This window comes from Loxodonta africana, chromosome 3 (genome assembly GCF_030014295.1).
Source record: "Loxodonta africana isolate mLoxAfr1 chromosome 3, mLoxAfr1.hap2, whole genome shotgun sequence".
NCBI classification, from domain to species: Eukaryota; Metazoa; Chordata; class Mammalia; order Proboscidea; family Elephantidae; genus Loxodonta; species Loxodonta africana.
The window spans coordinates 186,505,094-186,518,312 of record NC_087344.1 but is presented as its reverse complement, the minus strand read 5'-3'; the positions used below and the strand labels follow the sequence as shown (position 1 = coordinate 186,518,312).

Here is a 13,219-nt window from a genome sequence, read left to right as displayed (position 1 = left end):
TCAGGTAAGTATGCACATTTGTAATTTGCCTATAAAGAACTTGGTGTCCCTATAAAGGCACAGGGAAGGTACAAATAGGAGAGAGTGGAAATAATCAGTCAGCAATCAAATATTAAGAAAAGAGGTGTCTGCAAGCCCTTTCACGCTGACACGAGAATAAGTTGTGGACCTCAGTAAAGTTGCTTTGTCTTTGGAAGAGTGGAATTATAATTTTGTGAATGTTAAGTATTAATTTAATGCTCTAGATGATTTTTATGTTTCTGTTTTCTAAGGGTAGACAGTGGAATCCCCCAGTGCCTTTGAGAGGAACATACAGGTTGATACACACTAAGGTTGCTGATAAGGTTTTTGGTAAATGTAATGTTGGAGACGGTGTGTTATCCACTGACTGACAATGTTTTATGGAAAAGTGAACCACTTTCATGGAAAAGACTGGTCTAGAAACGTCTTGTGCCCACATGAGAGCTGAAATAGCTGATTAATTTATTCCCTCCGTTTATATATGTGGACCCCTGATGGGCTATGGCGAGGCTACAGCTGCTAACCAAAAGTCGGCAGTTCGAATCCAGTAGCCACCCCTTGGAAATCCTATGGGGCGTTTCTTTTCTGCCCTGTAGGGTCGCTATGAGTTGGAATCAACTCAACAGCAGTGGCTTTGGTTTTTGGTTGTTTCTGCGTGAACTCCCTGGGTGGTACATAAGTTAATGCACTAGACTGCTAATTGAAAGGTAGCAGTTGGAGTCCACTCAGAGTTGCTTTGAAAGAAAGGCTTGGCGATTTTCTTTTGAAAAATCAGCCATTGAAAACCTATGGAGCACATTTCTCCTCTGGCACACATGGGGTTGCATGAGTCAGAATCGACTTGACTAATGGAGCTGGTTTGGTTTTAAGTGATTAAGTTATGGTGTGGTGTGGTGGTAATTTTTTAAATTCTTATTTGCAATACTTCAATCAGTAGAGATCTTTATGGTCTCTACAACAATCATTTTCTGTAAGCCCAGAGTGAGTGACTATATGAAAGAGCACTATTTTGAGAAAAGGAGCCTGAGTGTGATGCAGGCAGTTAAGTACTTGACTACTAACCAACAGGTTGGTTGTTCAGATCCATTCAGAGGCACCTCAGAATAAAGGCCCAGCAGTCTGCTTCTGAAAGGTCACAGCCTTGAAAGCCCTATGGAGTGCAGTTCTACTCTTCCACACTTGGGGTCACCATGAGTCAGAATCGACTCAACAGCTACTGGTTAGGTTTTGGTTTTTGGTACTTTGAGAAAAATAGTGCCGTCTAATTTAATGCTGTCTCAGGACAAGGAGCCTTGTTCTCATTTCTACTTGTTCCTGTGTAAACCCAGTCCATATTTTGCTTTATAAAGTAGTATACTTAGTTTTCATTTTATTTTAGCCAAAATTTTAATAAATACTTCCAATTAGTGGTAGACATTTCCCTTACCAATCATTAATTTGTAATTACCAACTAACTGAAGATTGATTTTTTTTTTCCTTGTTATAGAAATTATTTTGTTTTTGCTAATGAGCATAAATCAACCATTCTCAGAGACTAAGTCATTGTATTAGTTTGGGTGTAATTCCCAATTTATGTATCAGGCATTGGAAAAGGTTTTTAGTACTGTTCGCTTACATGGTATGCCATTTCTAAATATGTTGGGAGGAACTCCCATATCCTAAGAATTGATGTCTTCTTTTGACTGGTTGAGCTTCTCTGCACTTAGTAGAAAAAAAAAGTAGATTATTGACTGTATTAATGGGCTTTTGTTGTTCTGTGGTCTGATTGTTGTTGTTGCAGTAGTAGAACTGGAAACGTATCGTGAGCTGATTTCTCCAAATGGACTAGCTCCACTCAAAACAGGCAGGGCTACAGGGAGATAGCAAGGAAGGACTAACAGCTAGATAAACGTTAGCTTGCTTTTTGAACGCCAACAAATAGCTTGTGATTTTTGTACCAAATAATTTAAATGTAGGTTAAAAAGTTAGCCATTTAATTTTGAAGCATAAAGTTGGCTTTTTAAAAAACAAGTTTACTTTTTCAGCCTTAGCAGTGGTTCTAATTTCAATTCACTTGTTCTCTGAAGTCAAGGATATTTGTTAAAATTGGCACTAACTTTAGCATTGTGCTCTTTTAAAGATTATTTATATGGGGTCAAATTGACAACAGCAACTTGAAAGGTTAGAGAAGAAACTTAGGGGGCAATGAGCTCATGTAAACGGTGGAGGAATAACTCAGAAAAGGAGGGTGAGAATGGTTGCACAACTTGAATGTAATCAGTGTCACTGAATTTTATATGTAGAAATTGTTAAATGGGTGTATGTTTTGCTGAGTACATTTTCAACAGCAACCTCAAAAATTATTTAAAAAATTGGCACCAAAAATATCAGCAAGTTAACTTACAAAATTTGTGAAGCACAAAGATGGGTGACTTTATGGTTTTTGCCAATTTCTTTTTAATATTGAGAAGTTTTTTTTGTTTGTATTTTGTAAGACTACTTTTAAGCTTTTTGTTACATTAATCTGAAATCTGTTTTCTGAATCCAGATAGATAATTAACCTCTTTTTATAGAGGTTGTCTTTTATGATTTGATCCTCTCAGATATTTATCTATTAGGTTTCTTTTAGAATCTAGATCATGTGTACTTAGCCTTTCAAAAGAAGTCCTGGATGAAATCTTCTCTGAGTAGAAATCATTCATGCCTGTCAGAGAGTTTATATTTTCAGGTTCAGTTGTATTTGGTTAATGTTTTTTTTTTTTTTTTTTTTAATCTAGAGGTTAGAGTGGAGATGGGCAAGGCAAGCATGGTTATCCTGGTGAAATGGGTTCTTGAGTTTTGGCCAAGAAATGCTCAAGGCATCATAGTGTCATGGAAGGAATATGGGCTTTGGAGCCAGCCTCTACTATGGTTAGCTGAATGAGTGACTTCACATGTCTTAATTTCACTGAGTTAATTTTTATATCTGTAAAATGGGGATAAGACTCTTACATCTTTGGTGCCTTAAACGCTTAGTAAATGTTAGATCTTTTCTTTTTCCTTAGTGATAGAGAAAATATGGTACTCTTCAGGGCATCACAACTTGGATAGTATTTACCAAGAAGTATTTTTAAATTTAGAGCTTTCAGCTCACACAGTTAAGTACCTATGGTTTTTTTTTTCCCCTATTGCAGTAAGTACCTTTGTTTTTTGATGATTATGATTTAGCTAGAAAGTGTAGGGTCTTCGACTCTGGTATAAACCCATTGCCGTCGAGTCGATTCCCACTTACAGCAGCCCTATAGGACAGAGTAGAACTGCCCCGTACAGTTTCCAAGGAGCGCCTGGTGAGTTCGAATTGCTCGCCTTTTGGTTAGCAGCTGTAGTGCTTAACTACTATGCCACCAGGGTTGTCAGCTTTTTCAAGGTCCTGAGGAAAAATATCAGTTGGCTTGAGAGCATTTCTGGTACTTCTGGATTACTACTGACCTGACTACTAGTGTATATGGCTTGGATTTAATATATAGAGTTAGGTATTGTAGTAAACATACCAACAGCCATGAAGATGGCACAGGGCTGAGCTGCAATTCATTCTGTTATACATAAGGTCACCATGAGTTGGAGAAGACAACAGCAACTAACAACTAACTGCTTTAACCTCTGTAATGTTGAAATACTTGGAGAATTAACTCATGGCAGGAGTCCCTGTGTGGTGTAAACAAGCTCTAACGGAAAGGTTGGAGGTTTAGGTCCACCCAGAGATGCCTCAGAAGAAAGGTCCGGCAAACTACTTCCGAACAATCAGCCACTGAAAACCTCATGGAACACACGGTTCTACTCTGACACACATGGGGTCCCGAGGAGTTGGAATCGACTCTATGGCAACTGGTTTAACAGTAATCTCTACAGACAACTTAATGATATCTGAACCTTTTATTTTATCTTAAAGAGTAATGAAATTTGACCTGTGTTTAAATTTAGTTAAATGTGTTTGGTGGGCTTAAATGGGCACTCTCTGAATGAGGGAGCTCTGGTTGTGAAGTGGTTAGCACCTGGCTGCTAACTGGGAAATTAGCAGTTTGAACCCACCAGCTGCTCCGCGGGAGGAAGATGTGGCAGTCTGCTTCCATAAAGATTTACATCCTTGGAAAACTCTATAGGGCAGTTCTGCTCTGTTCTGTAGGGTCACTATGAGTTGAAATCAACTCAGCGGCAACAGACTGGGGTGTATATCTCTGAATGGTTGCTAAAGAATAGACAGTAGTGCGTGCAGACGAAACCACGTGATTTAAAACATCATTGTAATTGGGTAATAACGATAGCTCTGGCCGAAGTGCATTAGAAGGTTCAAACATGGAACTACTGAGCCTCATTTTGAAATTCGTAGTTGGTCTTTTCTGGAAATGTAATATGAGTGAGAGGAAAATAACCCATTTTCCTTGCCCTGTTTATCACAGATATCACGTGTTCCTTTATCTGCTAAAAAGATAGAGGCCCAAATAGGTAGGCATTTGGGGTGGTGTATTGATGTTGATGTTATAACGACCCCATGTGACAGAGTAGGGCAGTCCCATAGGGTTTTCTTGACTATAATCTTTATAGATGCAGATCACCAGGTCTTCCTCCAAAGGTGTATTGATAGGCAATATCAGTTGAAAAGTAAGAAAGTCCCCCCGCCCAGTGGCGGCACCAGGGTTGGTGTCACCCAGTGCAGTAATGCATGTGTCACCCCCTCCTGTGGACCTCCTCCAGTACCAGGATATACAGAATCCCTAGTAAGGTTTTTTGTACTGTTAACTCGTAAATCATAATTCTCGTATGTTACCCCTTGTTTTCCTTTAATGACTACTTCATTCTCAAAAAAGCTATTGATATAGGTTCACAAATACTAATTACCACAGTATGGTCGGTAAAACACCAGAAAATCAGACAAAATCAGCGACTGTAAAAACACCAGCAGCAACAAAAACAACAGTGCGTGCTTGTAGCGCGTGCAGATGAAACCATGTGATTCAAAGCATCATCGTAATTGGGTAATAATGACAGCTCTGGCTGAAGTGCATTAGAAGGTTCAAAAGGTAAATTAGCATAGAATTTTAGCCTTGTAGGTATATTGATACATATAAGCTGGGTTTACGAAAAATGTTTTTGTTCTTATAACTATAGGGATGTTTTTAGAAAAAATAATAAATTTCTGCTGAAACAGTTCACATAAATTTTATAGACAGTCATTTTAGTGTCATCCCCTCTGACAGTATCACCCAGTGCAGTCTGCACCCCCCACATCCTCCTCATGACGCCACTGTCTCCCTCCCCCCTTGTTATTTCTTGTTACTGTTTATAAAGAACTTAGGTCCTCAGAGACAAAGATCCTGGAGCAAAGGTCCCCAGCCAGTAGCTCTCCAAAACGGTTTTGGACACGTCATCAGGAAAGACCAATTGCTAGAAAAGGACATGATGTTTGGTAAAGTAGAGGGTTAGCAAAAATGAGAGAAACCCTTAATGAGATGGGTTGATAAAATATCTACAACAGTGGACTCAGAATATACCAACAATCATGAAGTTGGCACAGGACTGAGCAGTGTTTCATTCTGTTATACATAAGGTCATCATAACTTGGAGATGACTCAGTAACGATTAACAATAACAACGTCCTCTTTGGTTTGCTTAGATTTCTCCCTCACCACTTTCTTACCCCTTATCGGTACTTCGGGGAAGTGAAAACTCTTCACAAGCTGATTGGAGACAGCTACTCTAAGACAGAAAAAGAAAAGTTAATCAGGAGACCAGGCTGAGATATGTCTATAGGATGACAAAGGATGCGTGTGGTAAATGATACATAGCGGGTGGATGGACTGATATGCAGAGAGGAGAGGGTTCTAGCTGTGACACAGGAAAGTAGAATAATATTGCAGATGTCCTACGGCTGGGCCAGAGCCATTTTCAGAGTATATTTTAGAGAATACGTACTGTACTGTCATGACTACTTTGCTGCTAAACCTTGCTGTAATTTGTGTTAAGTGTGGGTTCAACTGCCCTGAATGGTGTGAATTGCTAGAGCTAAATCAGATATTTAGCTTTGGGACAGTGTTAGGAAAAAATCTTAAATAAGCACATCTACCGTCTTAATCATTGCCTGTTCCCTAACACTTGCAGTAAGGGGTAAAGGAAAGAAGCTTGGCTGGCAGTATGCCTTTAGTTTTTTTATAATTTGGAACATGCTTTGGTATTGATGCTGTGATTTCCTGTTTTGGATGTTGGCTTTGGAAACTAAACAGTTAAAGCATCATGATTTGAGAGGAAACTTAGCTCTCATGAATGAAGGCAAAGTTTGGCACTAAGCCAGAATGATGTGGGGGGGGGATAGTTAAGGTAGGGAGACTGATTTTTGTACCACAAATGACTTTAAAAAATTAAGAGATAATTCCATGTCCTGAGGTTATAAACCGGCTACAACTGGTTTTTCTCTCCCCCTCCTGCTTCGCTGAGCATCATGGGTAAAAGTAAGCATCCCCCTGTTTCTTTTGTTTTATGTAACAGTACGCCATGTGATTGGCAGGGCAGTGCCCGCTTGGAGACCTGGTTTGTGCAGGTCTCTCAAGGGGGTTGGCACGCGTGGGGCCGCCCCTGTGCTACAGAAGGGGTTTTTCTTACAATAGAAAAGGGAAAAGGAACCTTCTCCCCCCCCCAAAAAAAAAATCAAAACAAAAACTAAACGCATTTCTTATTCCTTCTTTTCCTCCTTTTTCTGTTTCCCCCCTTTCTTGTCTCCAGTTTCCCTGGCAGCTAGAGGAGGGAGCAGAAAAATGTATACCTGTAAGTACTTTCAACCATCTTGATTTTTTTCCTGTGTTAATTTTTTTTTTTCTAAAAGCAGAAACTCAAAACTGCTCTGAGCTCTTCAGATCCTTTTTCTGACTGTGTGTAAAAGGTGATATGCTGAGGTTTCTGATGAGATTGAAGTATTAAACACTGTTACTTTTTAAAAATTTGTTGCGGGAATGATTATTTCTCATACAAAGATCCTTTCGGTTTGGATCATCTTCCCCTGTGCTTCATCCATTTGGTGTAGTGGTGAGAGTCCCTGGCTTCTTGTCGTCTTTGAGCTGAAGCTGAAGAGGAGTGTTATACTGTTTTCTTTTTAATTTCTTTTGTCTGTAGCAATGATGGTTCTAGCTCCCCCTTACCCTCACTCCCCCCTTCCTTTTTCTATGTCAGCTCCAACCCTTCTCTGTGAATGGAGTCAGCCAGCTGACTGAGTGCTGGCATCGTGCCAGGGGCTGCAAAGCAAGGAGAATGCGCGCGCTCGTGTAAGTGTATACAGAACACAAAGGGAAAGGCCTGCAGTCTAGGAAATCACAGGCTATTATATAAGGGACTCTGCGTCATCTCTGGTTGCTTGGGCATATGGACAAGGAGGGGGGAAGCTTAGAGCAAGAGAAATACCCTTTTGAACCCCCCCTTCTTTCCTTGATGTCTTTATTTAAAAAATGAGGTGTTTGTATTGTAGGAAAATGAGAGATACCTTCTCTGTACAAGTGGTAGTGACTGTGTTCCTTGTGGAGTGGTAACTGTTTTGGGAGAATAAGGCAGTGTGTTCTGGGTCTCTTCTTCCTGCCCCCGTTCAGAGGTGTGTGTGCTTGAAGGAGGCATGACTAGAGAAATGCCTCCTGGATTTAACAGCTGTAATTTGTTAGGATACTTATTTTTAGAGGGGGCAAACTGTTTCTAATATTTCAGAATTGCCACGGTCACAGGGGTAGATGAGTGAGGGAATGCTTTTAAGGAGTAACAGAAAGCCAGATAATAGAGCAGATAATATCTATAGCTAATCCTTTGAGTTTCTGCCTTTTTTCTCTCTTTTTGTTCTATGTATGATATTATAAAAATGCAATATTCTCCGCTTGCCATCTGCTGCAGAGTTAGAATTGTACAAAAATCAAACAGCACATGGAAGGGGAAAAAAATGAGAGATTATTCTAAATTTTCAAACGTTGCAAGTGTTAAAATTTTGTGGTTCAGTTGGAATGATTGTTTATCTTTCATTGGTCATTGGTCATAGAAGCTCAATATTCATTTAGAAATTATAATTCTACTGGCTTTTTTTTTTCTTAATTTCTCTTTTTGGGCTTTCTAGGAGTGATATATGTAGGAAGTGGCTTTTGTGCTGGGTGGAAATGAGAAATAAAGTATATTAATGAATAAAGAAGGAGTCTCACTGTTACTGTTGACCTTATGTGAGTTTAGTTTTGCTCCTATCTGACCATTCAGAGTAATGCAAGGATTGAGTAGGGAGGGCTTAGAGTAGGAGGAAACTGTCAATGAGGGTTTGCCAGGAAGCTGCCTAACTCTGTTGGGAATTTGTATCTTTTTGTTAAAGGCCCTGAATTTGTGTTCTTATGTGTCTTCACAAGCAACAGTGTTTGAATGTCCCCCCCCCCGCCCCCCCCTCCGAATGTGAGTTTTGGTGCAAGTGTCTGTACATGTGTCCTTTTGTTAGAAGGTGCTTATGAGGTTATATTTTAAGGATTGCAGGATGGAACCTACCAGAGTGGCTGGCCTGTTGATTGCCGAGGCTGCCAGACATTATTTCCCAGCCCCAAGTAGCTAGAGCTCGCTCTTCAAAGATCCCTTCACAAATAAATTAAGGGAGATTGTTTTCCAGTTAGTTGAATACCGGCAGACAAAACAAAGCAAAAGACCAGCCTAGCTCTAACCTAGAGGCTAGGTAGATAAAGATTCATTCAGAGTTGTTGAATTCCCTAATTCTTAGAAGTCGTAATTAATTACCTTTTTCAGTTGATATTGTCCTCTAGTATTGTTTGAAAATGCTCTCAGTGGGACACAGTCTTTTTACATACGTGGTGTTGTCATGTTTTACTATTTATTTTTATTTGCGTAAACTACAAAGGGAGTGTATGAGGCTCATTTCACAACTCTTTACCATCCTCTCTAAGACTCTGTCTATAATACTTGCTTACTGGACTTAATTTGCTTCAAGGAAGAGATTTTGCATCCTTCAGTTTTAACTTTTGTCTTGGCACCTGAAAGCAGATTAGTAAGGATGAACGTTAGTGTTTAGGTAGGTATAGTCAGTGAGGCATAAGCTAGCCCATTCTGTTCATGGACAGTTCCTTTCCTTCTTAATATTCATAGGTCCGAGTTACTATTTAGGATTGGCTGAAGAGTAACTTCGAAGGACCTGTGAAATCGGCCCTTTGACCACTTCTGTCCCCTTCATTCTAATGTTGTTTTAAATGATGTCTGAGAGATTTTTTTTGTTGTTGTTATCTGTCAGAATTTTGTGCTGATTTATCATAAGGCGACAATGGGAGAAGGTGTCTTCCTATTAACTAGCTTTTTAGGCAGCATATCCTAACTTGTCACATTTAAGCATGATTCTTGGTGTATATTAGTAAACAGTATGTCACCTGTCTTGGAAGAAGTGCAGCCAGAGTGCTCCTTAGAAGCAAGGATGGCAAGACTGTGTCTCACATACCTTGGACATGTTGTCAGGAGGGATCAGTCCCTGGAGAAGGACATCATGGTTGGTAAAGTAGAGCGTCAGCAAAAAAGAGGAAGACCCTCAATGAGATGGATTGCACAGTGACTGCAACAATGGGCTTAAGCATAACAGTGATAGTGAGGATGGCGAAGGACCAAGCAGTGTTTTGTTCTGTTGTACGTAGGGTCGCTATGAGTCAAAGCTGACTTGATGGCGCCTAACAACAACCACATATGCGTGTATGTATAACAGAACATTTGCCATTTCAACATTCTTCACATGTACAATTCAGTGACATTGTTTATGTTCATCATGTTGTACAGCCATCACCATCCTCTGCTTCCTAATCCGCTGTGGATCCTGAGGGACTGCTGTACTGTCTTACCAGTCTGGTTGGATCAAAAAAACAAAAATGATTATATACATAGGTGTTATAGTATGGTGGTTAGGAATGTAGACTGCAGTGAGACAGCCTTACATTTGAATCAGTCTTGGCCATTCACCAACTGAAAGGTTTTAGAAAGTTACTTAGTTTATCCATTTCTGCTTCCTCCTCTATAAAAGGGGGATTATTATTGTACCTCCTTTAGAGGGGTTAAATGAGCACTTTGCATAAACCAAAACCAAACCTGTTGCTGTTGAGTCAGTTCAGACTCATAGCAACCCTATAGGACAGGGTGGAACTGCCCTATAGGGTTTCCAAGGAGCGCCTGGTGGATTTGAGCTGCCGACCCTTTGGTTAGCAGCCGTAGCACTTAACCATTACACCACCAGGGTTTCCACACTTGGTATAGTGCCTGGCAAATAGTAAATGCTCAGTGAGTGTTAGCAGCTATTGTAAATATTCCTATTATTGGGTTTGTTTACGGTTTTCAGTTGCCCCGTCTGTGGCTACCTTGGTTATTCTATTCCCGGTAAATCTTTTGAGTTAGATAGGGTTGCTTGACTCCTGTGTAGGAAGAGTCTAGATTAGGAGTCAGCAAACTACAGCACTGCCTGTTTTTGTAAATAAAATCTTCTTGGAACACAACTGCATTCATTTGTTTACAGTGGCAGAATTGAATAGTTGAACTACAAAGCCTAAAATATTTACTGTTTAGCCCTTTACAGAAAACGTTTGTAGACCCCTGGTCTAGATCAAGAGTTCTCCCCACCACAGGAAACAAATTTTAGAAATGAAAGGAGAAGTAATTAAGATAGACTAGATTTAAATGGACCAGAAGGAATTAATCATTTCAGGCTTTTAGGAAGAGGATTTTGTGGCCTGGGGGTTAGCAGGAAGAGGGTACATTGATATGGCTGATATGACTTAGGTGAGGAAAAGTGCCATTTGGAGTTGGTTAGATAGTAACAGTACGTATTTAGTTAATTAGGGGCACTTCAAGTAGTGGGTATTAAAGGGAACTACAAAGAAGAGAGGTTTGCTGCCAAGTAGTTTGCATTAAAATTGGGGGGAAAAAATGAAAGATTACTTATGAAATAAATATATTAGTTAGAGTAGGCTAGCGGTTTTCAAAGTGTGGTCCGGGGACCCTGAGACTTTGCAGGGAGTCTGTGAGATCAAAACTGTTTTCATTATAATACTAAGGTATTATTGGCCATTTTCACTGTGTTGACATTTGCACTGATGGTCCAAAAGCAATGATGAGTAAAACTGCTGCACCTTAGCACAGATTACAGTAATGGCACCAAACTGTACTAATGGTCCTTGTATTCCTTACTGCCATGCAGTTTAAACTTGCAGCTTAAAAAAAAAAAAAAAAAACAATTTTACTTAAGACTGTTCTTGCTGAAGCAGTAAAAATCATTAATTTTATCTAATCTTGACCTTTGAGTACTTGGTTTTTTAATATTTAGTGTGATGAATTGGAAAGTAACACATAAAGCACTTCTGCTACATGTTGAAGTACAATGGTTGTCTCAAGGCAGAGTACTTTGACAGTTGTTTGAGGTGCAAGCTGAACTAGCTGTTGTCTTCACAGAATGAATGCCCTTGAAGAAAGAACAGCTGACAAACTATGGTATTTAGATTTGGCTTTTTGCAGACATTCTCTTGAAACTTTTTGAGGAAAACAACTGATTGTATTTTGTTGCCAGTGATGAAATTTGAACAAAAATTAGAATTTTGGAAAGTTTGTATATTCTGCAATAAGTTTGACAGCTTCTCAATACTTAAACACTTTTCTGATGAGATCAGTGGTGATATTAACATGTGATTTTTTAATATTATACGTAATGAAATAAGTCAACATTAGAAATATCTGCATAATTTCATAAACGAGAATTTTCCAAATGACCAATGCATGATGTAACAAAATCATGTTTGGGTAAAATACCCAGTCATACTGCAGGAAGGACCAGTGCACTTTAATGTAACAGTACAGAGAGTTCACTGATAAAGAGTTTCAGATTTCACATTCCAACTAACCTTTAGAAACTGCGATGTGTTGAGGAGTTTGCCCACCTTTTAAAGTTCTTAGCCAGGAAGTGGCACACATTACTTTCTCTTTATTCTATTGGCAAGAATTTAGCCTACCTATCAGCAAGGAAAGGAGCCCTGGTGACACAGTGGTTAAGTGCTTGGTTGCTAACCGCAAGGTCGATGGTTCGAACCCACCATCCGCTCCGTGGGAGAAAGATGTAGTAGTCTGCTTCCATAAAAATTACAGCCTTGGAAACCGTGTAGGACAGTTCTGCTCTGTCCTCTGTCCTATGAGTTGGAATCGACTTGACGGCAGTAAGTTTATGAGATCAGTAAGGGAGGCTGGGAAGTAGGCCACAGTCATGTGCCAGTGCTTTCATTACTGTGGAAGAAGAGAAGAATTACTTTGATGGATAGTTGGTAGTTTTCAGGACATGGAGTGACAGTTATCTTCAAACAATTAGAAGAATAATTGGGTAGGATTAATTAACTAGGGTGTGTTTTTTTTTTTTTTAATTAAGAATTTTTTGGTGAAAATATAGACACCAGAACGTACACCAATTCAGCAATTTCTACATGTACAATTTAGTTATATCTGTTACATTCCTCAAGTTGTATGACCATTCTATTTTTTTCTCCAAATTACGCCACCACCATTAAGATGAACTCACTGGCCCCTAAGGTTCTCATCTACCTTTCAAGTTGCTGTTGTCAGTTTGATGCCATATAGATAATTCTTTAAAAGAGCACAATACTCAAGGCAAACATTCTTTGCTAATTAAGCTAAACTATTGTTTGGTTTAAAGATGACTTCCGGGAATGGTTTCTGTTGAAGGTTTAAAGATTATCTCAGGGCAGTAGTTTTAAGAGGTTATCCAACCTCGCTGGCTCCAGAAAGTCTGGATTCCATGAGGATTTGAAATTCTGTTCCACAAAGCTCCCCTCTCCCCTTTTTGATCAAGATTCTGCTATAGAATCTTTGATCAAAACGGTCTCTAATGGTAGCCAAGCATCTTCAGTTTTTCTGATTTCTTGGTAAAGGAGGCTCTTGTTCATGGAGGCAGTTAGACTCATTTTCCAGTATCTCCTCCATTCCTGCCTTTTCTCTGCGCTCCCGATGAATAGAGACCAATTGTTGTACCTTGTATGGCCACTTACAAGCTTTTAAGACCCCAGGCACTACACAACAAACTAGGAGGTAGAACAGAAACCCTAAAAAACCATAATAGGCCAGTTGACTGGGATGTCTCATGAAACCCTGCCCCTAAATCTCCAAATCAGAAGAACAAATCCCATGAGGTGTTTGATTATAC

General features: G+C 39.5%; 1 protein-coding gene across 3 annotated transcripts in view; it reads left to right on the top strand.

Moving 5' to 3' along the window:
* The window catches only part of GATAD2B (GATA zinc finger domain containing 2B), a 122,930-nt gene that overhangs the window by 40,869 nt on the left and 68,842 nt on the right, over positions 1–13,219 (top strand). Inside the window, exon 2 of one of the 3 annotated variants that reach the window (XM_064282620.1) lies at positions 6,754–6,795. The exons of the other annotated variants lie outside the window; for them this stretch is intronic. The gene's annotated coding sequence lies outside the window, so the exon portion shown is untranslated. The remainder of the gene's footprint in view (positions 1–6,753; positions 6,796–13,219) is intronic. 3 annotated transcript variants of the gene reach the window in all.